Source organism: Chiloscyllium plagiosum, chromosome 1 (assembly GCF_004010195.1).
Source record: "Chiloscyllium plagiosum isolate BGI_BamShark_2017 chromosome 1, ASM401019v2, whole genome shotgun sequence".
Taxonomy (NCBI): domain Eukaryota; kingdom Metazoa; phylum Chordata; class Chondrichthyes; order Orectolobiformes; family Hemiscylliidae; genus Chiloscyllium; species Chiloscyllium plagiosum.
In genome coordinates, this window is record NC_057710.1 from 139274225 (window position 1) to 139286194 (window position 11970).

The 11970-nt window shown below is 40.3% G+C and overlaps 1 protein-coding gene across 3 annotated transcripts in view; it reads right to left on the bottom strand.

Annotated features, from left to right (window-relative positions):
* sorcs2 (sortilin-related VPS10 domain containing receptor 2) overlaps positions 1 to 11970 on the bottom strand; it is a 608959-nt gene that overhangs the window by 196098 nt on the left and 400891 nt on the right. The gene's annotated exons all lie outside the window — the stretch shown is intronic.

Here is an 11970-nt window from a genome sequence, read left to right on the forward strand (position 1 = left end):
TCGTCTACAAAATTCCATGCAAGGACAGCAACAAACACTACGTAGGATAAACAGGAAGAAAGTTAGCCACCAGGATACATGAACACCAGCTAGCCACAAAAAGACATGACCCTCTCTCCCTCGTAGCCCTACACACGGATGAAAAAAAACACCATTTCGACTGGGACAACACATCTATCCTGGGACAGGCTAAGCAAAGACATGCCAGAGAATTCCTAGAGGCCTGGCACTCCAACCACAACGCCAAAAACAAACACATAGATCTAGATGCCATCTATCAACCCCTCAGAAAACGAACAGGTAATGACATCACCACAAACCCTAGGAACCCCATCCAGGAGAAAGATATAGATAGAAAGCAGTAGCCAACAGCTTCGCTTCACTTGGAGGTAGCCACTGATGATGTTACCTAGCCAGATAATGAAACGTCTGGATATCAAACCTACAGCTCAGCGAGCAAACCTACACCCTACAGTTTAAGATGACCAGCAAAATAATACAAGGTGACATAAGGGAAAACTGCTTTTATGCAGCAAATAATTAGGATCTGCAATGAATTGCCTGTGTTTGCAGTGGAGGCAGATACAATTATGGCTTTCAAGAGGGAATTTGATAAACATCTGAAGAAAAACATATTAGACTACATGGAAAGTAGGGAAATTGAAACTACTGGAGTTGATGGACTGAATGACTTCCTTCTGTGCTGAACCATTCAATAATTAGAGGTTAATGTCAAAGTGAGCAGAACAGTTTCAGACTTTGGACTAATGAAATGGGCAGACAAAAGCACAAGCTATATATTGTTGATTTGAATGAGGAACAACACAATCCAGTAAGTACTATTTTGAAGCAGGTACAGGAGTAAAATGAAATAGGAGAAAGTGAGGACTGCAGATGCTGGAGTACCAAAGTTGAAAAATGTGGTGCTGGAAAAACACAGCAGGCCAGGCAGCATCCGAGGAGCAGAAGAATCGACGTTTCGGGCATAAGCTGTGTTTTTCCAGCACGACATTTTTCAACAGGAGTAAAATGGACATGCAGATACATACTCACAAAGCTTTGAAAATGCATATACAAATTAATGAAATGCATGGGATATCCGGCTTTGCAAATATGGGCATTAAATACAAAACCAAAGAAACCAAGCTAAACCCTGACAACCCACAGTTTCGACCTTAGCTGGAGCATTGTGTACAATTCTAGATACTATACTTTAATAAGGATGATAAGCCTTAGAATGGATTCAGAAGATAGTTAAAAACAATGCTATGATAAGATGAGGGACCTCAGGTCTATAGAAAAATTTGGAGAATCTCAGATTCTTCTCCCAGGAGGAGAGAAGTTTAATTGGTGACAAAATAAAGGTATTCCAGATTATGAGCAATTTTTACAGAGCAAGTAGTGAGAAACTATTTCCTTTGGCAGATTTATTGATTATCAAAGGCCATGGATCTAAATAATTAGTAAAACAACCACAAGGTCATAGAGTTGTAGAGATGTACAGCATGCAAACAAACCCATTCATACATGCCAACCAGACATCATAAATTTGCCAGCACTTGGCCCATATCCTTCCATTGGAAGACTAAAAACCTAAGTGCACAAGGGGAGACAGTGCCCTAGTGGTATCATTGTTGGACTAGTAATCCAGAGCCCCTGGTCATCCTCTGGGGATTTAGGTACAAATCCAGATGTGGAAGATGGTGGAATTTCTCCACATACTTGAAGTTCTCTTGTCTGATCATCACATTCCTTTTAACTCACTCTTGAATTCTAAGACTTTGGCATCATTATTAAAGTGTGGCATCTAGAATTGTAATCTGAATTCAATAAAAATGAATCTGGTTTACTATCACCCCTTGGGGAAGGAAACTCCAGACCAATGGCAATGTGGGTGACTCTTTATTACTCTCTGAGTAATTAGGGATGGGCAATAAAGTTGACCTAGCTAGCAATGCTATGTCCTGTGAATGATTAGTAGAAAATGGACAGAACTTGAATACTAATTTGCAGGATTACGGGGAAAAATTTGGAAAAATGTTTCAAATATGAATATGTCAAATAATCTGCAATATTCTATACTTAGTACAAAAAAAATCTTAAGGTACGAATCATCAGACTTGTAATAGTTAAATTTTAGTGCCAGAGAGGTCAGTTGGAAGTAATTAGAAATTATCACATTGTTAAAGGAATCTCCAACTGTGAATTCAACTTTTAATTGCACAGATCTTAAGTAGTTCCAAAAAAGAATCTTTTTGTCACTTCAAACTAGCTCTAACGTTCTGTGGCTAGTTTAATTTGCATTTACCGTGCAAGTACAGCAACTTTACACCATTTAATATATTTTGAAGCGAAGGTGGATAATGAAATGCTGCTTTCAGAAAATTAATCATGTCACAGTGCAACCCGGACAACAAAGACTGAATTTCTACTTTTAATCGGGCGACTGCCCTTATCTGTACTTGATGCAGAATGTTTACGTTAATAGAATTGCCCTTTACATTGATATCAAACTATTGCTCATTATCCATCTAGGTAGAATATTCTCTTTAAACCTCTGCCTCTTTAACCTCTCCTCCTTTAAATTGCTTCTCAAAATCCAGCTTCTAGATCAAGCTTTGGGTCACCTACCTTAACATCTCCTTATGTGGTTTGGTGTCAAATCTTGTTTACTATTCCAAGGATGCTTTTTATATATCAAAGGCACTAGAAATGTCAATTGTTGATGTTTTGTTTATCTCTGGAATAATCAGTCACAAAATCTCTGCTTAAGAAGTATTATTATCTTTCAAGAAAAAATGTTGAACACCAGACATAAAAAAGATAATTAGTGTGCAGTTTATGTGACCAGAGGTCATCTGATAACAAAGTGGGTCACTGTGTTGCAATTAAGTCTTTTTCCTAACCTGGACTAGAAAGTTTGCCTCATAGACTAGCATACTTCATTAAGATGCATCCAGGGAATATCAAAGCACTGATTTCTGATTCCTGCTTTGTGCTCAACAGGAATCCAAGGGTGAAGAAAAGACATCAGTCACATGCATAATCAAACTGCTCCCAAATTGTTCGGTCTCTTTAAAGATTAAATCATTTGCGAGATAATGTTGAAAAGGAATACTTCTAAATTGCAATTAAGTTGCAAAAACAGAGTATTCATTTGGGAGTACCTCTAAGGATATAACTTTGATTAAGGATCAAGTTTTATGGGACCACTTAGTCTGCTACTGACCCCTACTTAATGGTTAATCAAGTCTAAACATTTGCCATAAAATCTCATATGTGAAACAATGATCATTAAGTAGACAGGGATGAGAGAACGCTGACATCCTATATTCTGTACTAAGTAAAAAATTCTGGACATTTCCCTTGTTTTCTGCTATTAAAAAGTGACAAATCAATCCTGGAAACTGCTGCTCCAGAATCAGTAGGAAAATTACTCTCGACACATTGAATACTTGGGTGACCATGCATCTAGAGATATTTTATTTTCCCATATTCTCCTGAGGAAAAGCAAGAGGAACGCATTGAAACCAGAAGAATGGCAAAACAAAAATAAGACAAAACGAGAACAGGGAAGAAAAAATTAAACATATTAATAAAATTTTGTAACTTGCTGTTCTTAGCCTTATCTATGGTTCTGGTATGAGTAAGGACTCAGACTTTCAGTGTGTAACTAAATGTATCGCATTTAAGATCAGTTGGCAGCATCCGAGGTCAAACTCAAAATAAGACTGCACTGAGTTATCTTCATCACACCATCACAAATAGGCACCTTAAATATCAAAATCTCACATAGTCAATTTCACATAACATTTCTCACCTTATAAGTAGACTCTAATTGACCCACTATGGTGTAACACGTTTCCACCATGAGATTCATATCTTCCTCCTTTCCTATCTCTTAAATTTTGCAACAAAATGGAGATGTTTCCCAGTATTGGGCATACTAACAATAATATGGCATTTTAGCAGCAATAATTGCGCTAAAAGTAATGAGTTAATTACAGCTAAACACTGGACATGCCGCTGCCCTGAGTCAAATGATGGTGGGTGCAATTCCAAGCCAGCAATACTCTTCAATGGATTATTGAGTGCTGTATATCAGAAGTGCTGATTTCAGAGGCGATATCAAACTAAGGCAGTGGCTGCCTTTTCAGATGGACATGCAAGATCCCATGGCATTATTTTGAAAAGCAGGGCAATTTCATGAGACCATGAAAGGTGCTTCATAAATGCATGCTTTAGGTCCTTTATAATAGCTGTATCAAAGTGCGTAACAATGTTTCAATTCACAATTTTTTTTCTTCACAAGACCACAACTAAATTCAGTCCTTCAACAGTAAGAAGTGGGCTCATTAGCCACAAAGGCAGACTTTGTGGCACATGTAACATCAGTGGGATAATACCACTAAGTCCATCAAGCCCATCCATCTCCATCTGTCCATAATATGGTGCATCCTCATACACTGTACTCCCTAACAGCTGGGAGAGCTGACACCTGCAGCAGACAGTTCCGGTGTAATAGTTATTATTTCTCCTTTCTTTCCAGAAAGATGGTGATTAATGCTGGGATATGGCATCGCTGGTATCAGCAGCCTTCTGGGACTTGTTTAAACTGTCATTAATTAGTCAGCAGCCGAGACAGTGAGTGTTGCAAAGCTATTTATTATCATAGAGGGGAATCACACAAAACTGATTTTTACTTAACATCTGTGCACATGTACATGCATGCACTTAAACAGCAGCAATTATTGGTTAGACTCCAGAAGCAGGACCACTAGCTGCTCTTATTGTCGTCCTGTGTGCTGGCTCACCAAGGCCAATTATAGTACCCTAACTGCTGTTGTTGTTAACTATATACTGAAAAACATTTCTTATTTATCCTTCGTCTGATAAAAATAACATCAGAGGAGGTCAGAAATTTTGAGAAAGAGTGGCTCTTTGATTCAAATGACAAAATGCTTAGGATCAGAGGTGATGAAAATGGCAGCTTGTGATTATGAATGACTCATCTTGTCAATCAGCAAACCGGGACGTAGGGTGGAGGAGGAGGGGGGCGCGGGGAGGGGGCTGAAGTAGCGAACAAATAGCTAGCCTCTTCTATAGCAATATTTTCAATTAACCAGCCTGGAGCACTGGAACAAGATAAACATTGCTGTTTCAGGTGCTTATCAATCTCATGAAAAGTAGGTTTTAAAAATGATTTATTCTTATTACAATATTCCGTGCAGACTGCTGCTTCCTGCCACAATCTTATATATTTCACTTAACAGAATAACAAAAGGAGCCTGGTTTCTTACTTCTACAGCAAACTTCAAATAATAGGAAAATTATTCTCAATATCAATAGAAGAATGATGGTGAAGAGATGTGCAAAGATCAATTTGCTGCTCTTTTAACATCCAAGAAGACATTCAATTATTGTATTGCAGTTAAAATGACAAGGTGCAGACAGGCACCAATAGCAGCCTTGCCCTCAAAAGCGAGCTTTTGATTATTTTACCAATATAGAAATCTGTTCAACATTGAAGATTATTCAAAATTTTCCAAATACACAAATGCTCCATGTCACAAAATGACTGGGAGAACTTTGAATAAATCCAGAATGTTTCACGCAATGCTCTTTTCCAAATTGCAAACTATGAGGAACATTTTAAAGTTTACTGCTGCTCTTAAAGATTGGAGGAAAATCTAATCAAAAACTTAGATGCTTCAAAGTCCAAATACGTTACTGACATGGTCTATTCCAATATGACTTGGTGTATGTAAATCTAATTAGAAACTATTTTTGTGTCAGTCTAACCAAGTATGCAGGATTCAACGTGGTTTTTACTTTATGAGAAGAAAAAGTTATTCCAGATTCTAAGGTTTCAACTTAATCTGACTTGATCTGGTTCCATATATCTTCAAGACAATACAGATGCACAACAGCTTGAAGGGTATGGATGAATAACAGCATATCTTCTGCCAAAACACAGTAGAATAATCTTTTTGCACTTCAGTATCATAAGAGGTGCAGGAATGGATTGAGGTCACTTTGAACAATGTAGTCATCCTATTTTGAGCTGAAAGAAATTGCATGCATAAATCTTAATATGTTAAAATAATTGCCCTGAAAATATTGGATTTAGTAATTTGCACTTTTAATTAAGTTATTTAGAAAAATTCCATGTGTTATAAATGATGAAAGCCTACTGACAGTTGCAGAATCTGTGTTCAACAAGTACTTCAAGTTCAAGTAATATGTTGCAGGCAATTCACATATGTAACTAACTCACCCGCTTGCCTCACTGTTTGCTATACTGGTTCATCTCAGTTTAATTGACAAAATTAAAATGACAAATTTGTGCTTACCTAACTTGAAAGCTGCCTAACATAGCTCACATGGAAGGAATTAGATTGCTTTGGTCAGGTTTAGGAACATGCAACACTTTGTGACATAGCAAATGTCCCGCAAGGAGTAATGAGATACCAAAGCAAAATACTGAGGATGCTGGAAATCTGAAATGAAAGCTGAAAAATCTGAAAATGCTGGAAATACTCAGCAGGTCAAGCAGCAACTGTAAAGAGAGAAACAGACTTTAGGCAGAACCATGAGATCTTGGCATTGGTTATGGAGGGAGTGGCAGAATAAAAAAAAAAGTCCAACTCTGCCCTCTCAACATCAGAAGTAACCCATGCCATCTTTTATATCTTTAGCAAGGGCAGAGTTTCTCGTTTGGCAGTGGTGAGCTGCCAATTAAGGAGGATTACTGTTTGTTAAATATCTGACTGATGCTCAACTCACTTCATTGATAAGGAAGCAAATGTGGCTGTGGTAGCGAGTCTGTTTCAGGACATGGTTGAAGAGCTTCAGGGCAGAGGAGATGACCTGGGGGTTGCAGTGAGAGAGAGACTCACTGAGATTCTTGTTGAGAGAGGACCATTAATATGCAGCTTTCTATCTGATCAAACTCAACGAACAAGCTACACATCAAGAAAACTCGATGGGGAACCAGGAAGGGTACCTGGCGAATTCAGTTTGCTGTTTGTTCTGAATTACCTCTATGTTGGACACCAGACACCAACATCTCAGGGCATAATCCATGTACACCAGTCACGCACATCACACTCCACAGACACTGGTATTCAAGGTGTACCTGTCTCTAAAACCCGCATGGCACATCTCTGATTCACATACCTAGTGCGCTCCTGTACGTCAATGCTATACACACAACTATGGCTGCAATATTGCAGCAAAGGCACTGTGCACTCAGGGTCACATACCCAGGCCATGGATTGGACCAGGCTGCAGCTCTGGGCTCTTCCGTACCTGGATGCTCACAACATTCTTGCCTTGCATTTTTGCACTTTGCTCCCTCAACCAGAGATACAGAGTCATAATACTCTGTCTCGCCTTGCCATTTAGCACAAACACAAAGCCAGGAAGCTTGCCCTGGTTGCCAGCAGGCCTCAGTCAACTCAAATGAGATAGCCTTCATTCAGGGGATCCTGGCACAGCACATTAAGGGCAATCTCCAATGCCAGTCCAGAGGCTTGGACATGATCACTCAGCCAAACTGGGCAGACAGAGTGAGGATGCTTTCCACATAATGGGCGAGGGGCTAAATGTGAGGCAGAATGGCAAAAACATGAGCTCTTCTGCAACTATTGTGGCTTGATTTCTTTATGGAATGAGACAGAGGTGGATTATATGGTAGATCAAAGTGGGTAACACAGCTATTACTATTGGTGCAGGTAGGGAAGTGTCCCGAGTGAGTAGGAGGGCGTGCAGGGTTAGTGGTGAGTGTGGGATGGAAGAGTTGCAGGCAATAACAAAAGTGATAGAGCATGAACCTGGGTGGGAATTGCATACAGTATCAGAGATATGATAGTGAGTCTGAAGTATTGGAGAGAAGATGGGTGGCATTAACACTGGCAGAGTAAGGAAGTCATTGATTTTCTTCCTACAGTGTTGGCATTCCTCCAGATGGCAGAGACTGCACTGACCTGAGCAACCAGGCATGGAATTGATTTTCCTGTCTTCCATGTCCAGGGACTGTGCAGGGCAGCTGTAGACTGACTTGACTGTCCTGATGCACAATATGCTTTTAAAGGGATGCTGGCCTTCCAGTGAACACCTGCTGAGTGACAAACTGTACTGGGACCAAGATAGGGCAAAAATCTGATGTGACAGATGCCACAGCGATGGGGTAGGAAATTAATGACAAGTTTGGTAAGACACTGTGAGAGAACTTATGAAACCTTATGGCAAAACTAAAATGCCCAAAGAGCTTAGTGCTATTCAAATTTAATCAAAAGTAAACAACGTTCAACCCAATATGTTTCAGATCAACCTTTCATCAGATCAAGAGTATGAAATGATTAGTGTACCAGTTTATAAAGTTAATCATTGAGCAAGAAATGTCAGCAAAGCTATCAGGAGAATTCTATTCAGCTATTGGAAAGCTAAACCAATTTATTTGGAGTTAACACCCCCAGCATGAAAGTCTACTTATTTGCAGCACAGATCAAAATGGTAAGTGGTAATCCAAGGGGAGTTTCCTTGTCCATAATCGACCTGATGCCATGAGACTTCACAGGAGCGAGAGTCAATGTTGAGGACTCCCAGGACAAACATCCTCCTGACTGTACACCACCTCTGATGGTCTGGCCTGCTAATGGGTCAGCAAATGCCCAGAGACTATGATCATGAGACATTGAAAAATATGATTCTTTGAGTATGACTATGTCAGGCTATTGCTTGACTAGTCTTTGGGATTGTGGTATAGAGATCTTTGCAAGATTGACAGGGTTTGGTTTGTTATTGTCATTTCCGACACCGAGGTCAATGCCAGTAGATGTGTCCTGTTTCGTTCCTTTTTGTGAATGCTTTGTAGCAGTTTAAAAGGACTGAGTGGCCTGCTAGTCTAAGAATTTTATAGAATTCAAATTTCCAGAACTGCGTGATGAAGAGAAATTAAAGTTAATGTTTCTGGTCCACTGACCCATCCTCAGAATTGAGGAAGGGTCACTGGACCCAAAACGTTAACTCTGATTTCTCTTCACAAATGCTGCCACACCTGCTGTGCTTTTCTAGCAACTTCTGTTTTTGTTTGTGAAATAGGTTACCGGAATACAGCAGTGAAGCAGCCTTGATAAAAGAGATGGCTATAGCTGAACAAGTTAAATCTAACAGCCTTTTCCACATCCTGCCAAATTTTTATGCGCTCATGAGAGAATCTTTGGGATCTTGAATCCATGTGTAGCTTCAAATTCAATTCATTGCATCTCTCAATAGTAACCATTGATTTTTCTTTAATGAGAAGTTCTTCTATCCCTCCTGTCCCCCATTCGAGTATTCTTTGTCTTATTTACTGACTCTGCTCATAATTGTCAGCAGTTCTGGCAAGGCATAGTCACCATCCTGCTTTGATTGATTTAGTTGCACAATCAACCCGCCTAAAATACAAATCTTGAATCCTAACAACCAGAGTGCTGAACCTCACACATTTTGAAGCACCTGTGAAATTCTTTTCTCATATAAAGAATAAAAGAAAACAACCTGAGTTTATATAACACCTTTAACATAACAAAATGTCCTTGGTAAAATTTTTACACAAAGCTTCAAAAGGAGTACATTAATGCAGGTGACTAAAACATTGGTCAAAGAGGTAAGTTTTAAACAGCATATTTAAAGTTGAGAGAAAGATATAGAGAAGAATGAAAAAGAAATCAAGGATGCACCAAGAGGCCAGAACAGGAAAAGCCCCAGCAATATCAGCCTCGTCAACCAGGAGCAGTTAGCGAGGGAAAGGCTATGAAAGGATTTGAGAACAGAGATGAGAATTTTAAATCACCATATGTCAGACCAGAAACCATTGTAGGGCAGCGAGCACATGCTGTTCTGGGCGATTGGGACTTGGTGGGAATTAGGATACACAGAGCAGAGATTTGAACAAGCTTGATTCAGACAATGAGAGCCCCAGCCTGGAATAGACGGATCTTGAGAAAATGATGTGAGTTTCAGCAACAGCTGAACCACGAGATGCCACAAAGAACATGCAGATGAAAAGAGACACTATGTCATTCTTAAGTGACTGAATGGGTACTATTAGAAGGCCTGATGAAATGGCTTCAGCTGGATGTTGTATTTTATTCCAAGACTTAGGAAAGCCTGAGATATTAATTCCTCTGGATCCTGTCACATCTCACTAGGAATTAAAACGTTAGAATGCATCTTACAATACAAGGGACTGCCCACCTACCAGAAAACAGTGTCCTTATTTAAATCACTTACTTGGAACACACAATTGATGGATTTATTGTTGTCACATGTACGGAGATGCAGTGAAAAGTATTATTTTGTGTGCAATACACAGTACAACTTGGAGTTCCCTTTCCCCTCATTGGCAGTGTCTCCTCACCATTGGTCCTTCACTGCGCCATGTCTCACTCTGCTGCCCAAAGAGGGGTCCTTCCCACAGCCAGGAACTGGGTGCCTGTGCCCAACTCTTGGGGCTTCCTCATCCAAATACCAGGTACATGGCAGCAGCCCTGCACCTCCCCCCCCCAATAACTCTATAGCTATGTAAAGGGTTCCTCCCCAGGCAACAAGATAATGCAGTGGGGACATACTCCACCTCAGTGTCTCTCTGCAGCTCTGGGCACTCTGGACCTTGGTGGGTGTGGCACTGCTGCTGATGTCACTGTGTACAGAACGCGCCAACATCAGTGGTAGATGTGCAAACATTTGTACAGCCCATTACAGCTCTATCCGCACATATGAAGGATCCATACGTGGTTCTGGATAATTGCTTCATTCAACAACAAATGAGCGGAGACAGAGGTGGACAAATGTGATATTACAAAGTGGAAGCAGACTTCAGCTTAAGTTTAGCTCAAGGTCAAAATAGGACACAAAGGTTGAAACAGCCTGGTTCAGCCTCAGGTACCAGAGATGCATGGAGTTGGTGAACAGGGATTTGTGATACTGATTGATGAAATAGTTTTGGTCATTAGTTGGAAGAAACTTCTGGAAATGTCTTTCACATTACTGTATGAAAGCTTCATATGATATAACCAAAACTACACCAGCTTGTGAATACATTTAAGGTTTAGCATTTTCTTTTTGGAATTTCTCACCTTTCTGTAGTTAGGGAGTCAGTGGGGAAAGATATCAACTTCTTAGCAGGCCCAGAAAAAATTCTTGCAAACATTCAGTGCAAATGTCAAATCATGTAGAATGTGTACAGATGCAACACATGCTTTCTGCGGTTTGTCTGTAGCGTATCAATTTCTACCTTGGAACATTTTGGGAAAGGTATGGTATTCGTGAGTAGCAGTGGGGCTGAATTAAGGAGCCAAATGTTATGCAGTGTCAAGTCAATTTTAATTTGCTTTGAATGCAGACCTCGAACAAAAATTGCTCAATTGAAAGGTTCAAAACTAGATTCATCAAGATAAAAACATGAAAAACAAAGACCACAAGACATAGGAGCAGAAACAGGCCATTCAGTTCATCAAGTCTGCTCCGCCATTCAATGAGATCATTGTTGATTTGATAATCTTCAACTCTACTTTCCTAGGTAAAAACAATGACTGCAGATGCTGGAAACCAGATTCTGGAGTGGTGGTGCTGGAAGAGCACAGCAGTTCAGGCAGCATCCGAGGAGCAGTAAAATTGACGTTTCGGGCAAAAGCCCTTCATCAGGAATAAAGGCAGAGAGCCTGAAGTGTGGCGGGATAAGCTAGAGGGTGGGTAGGGGTGGGGAGAAAGTAGCATAGAGTACAATAGGTGAGTGGGGGAGGGGATGAAGGTGATAGGTCAGGGGCGGGGAGAGGATGGAGTGGATAGGTGGAAAAGAAGATAGGCAGGTGGGACAAGTCAGGACAAGTCACTGGGACAGTGCTGAGCTGGACGTTTGGAACTGGGATGAGGTGGGGCAAGGGGAAATGAGAAAACTGTTGAAGTCCACATTGATGCCCTGGG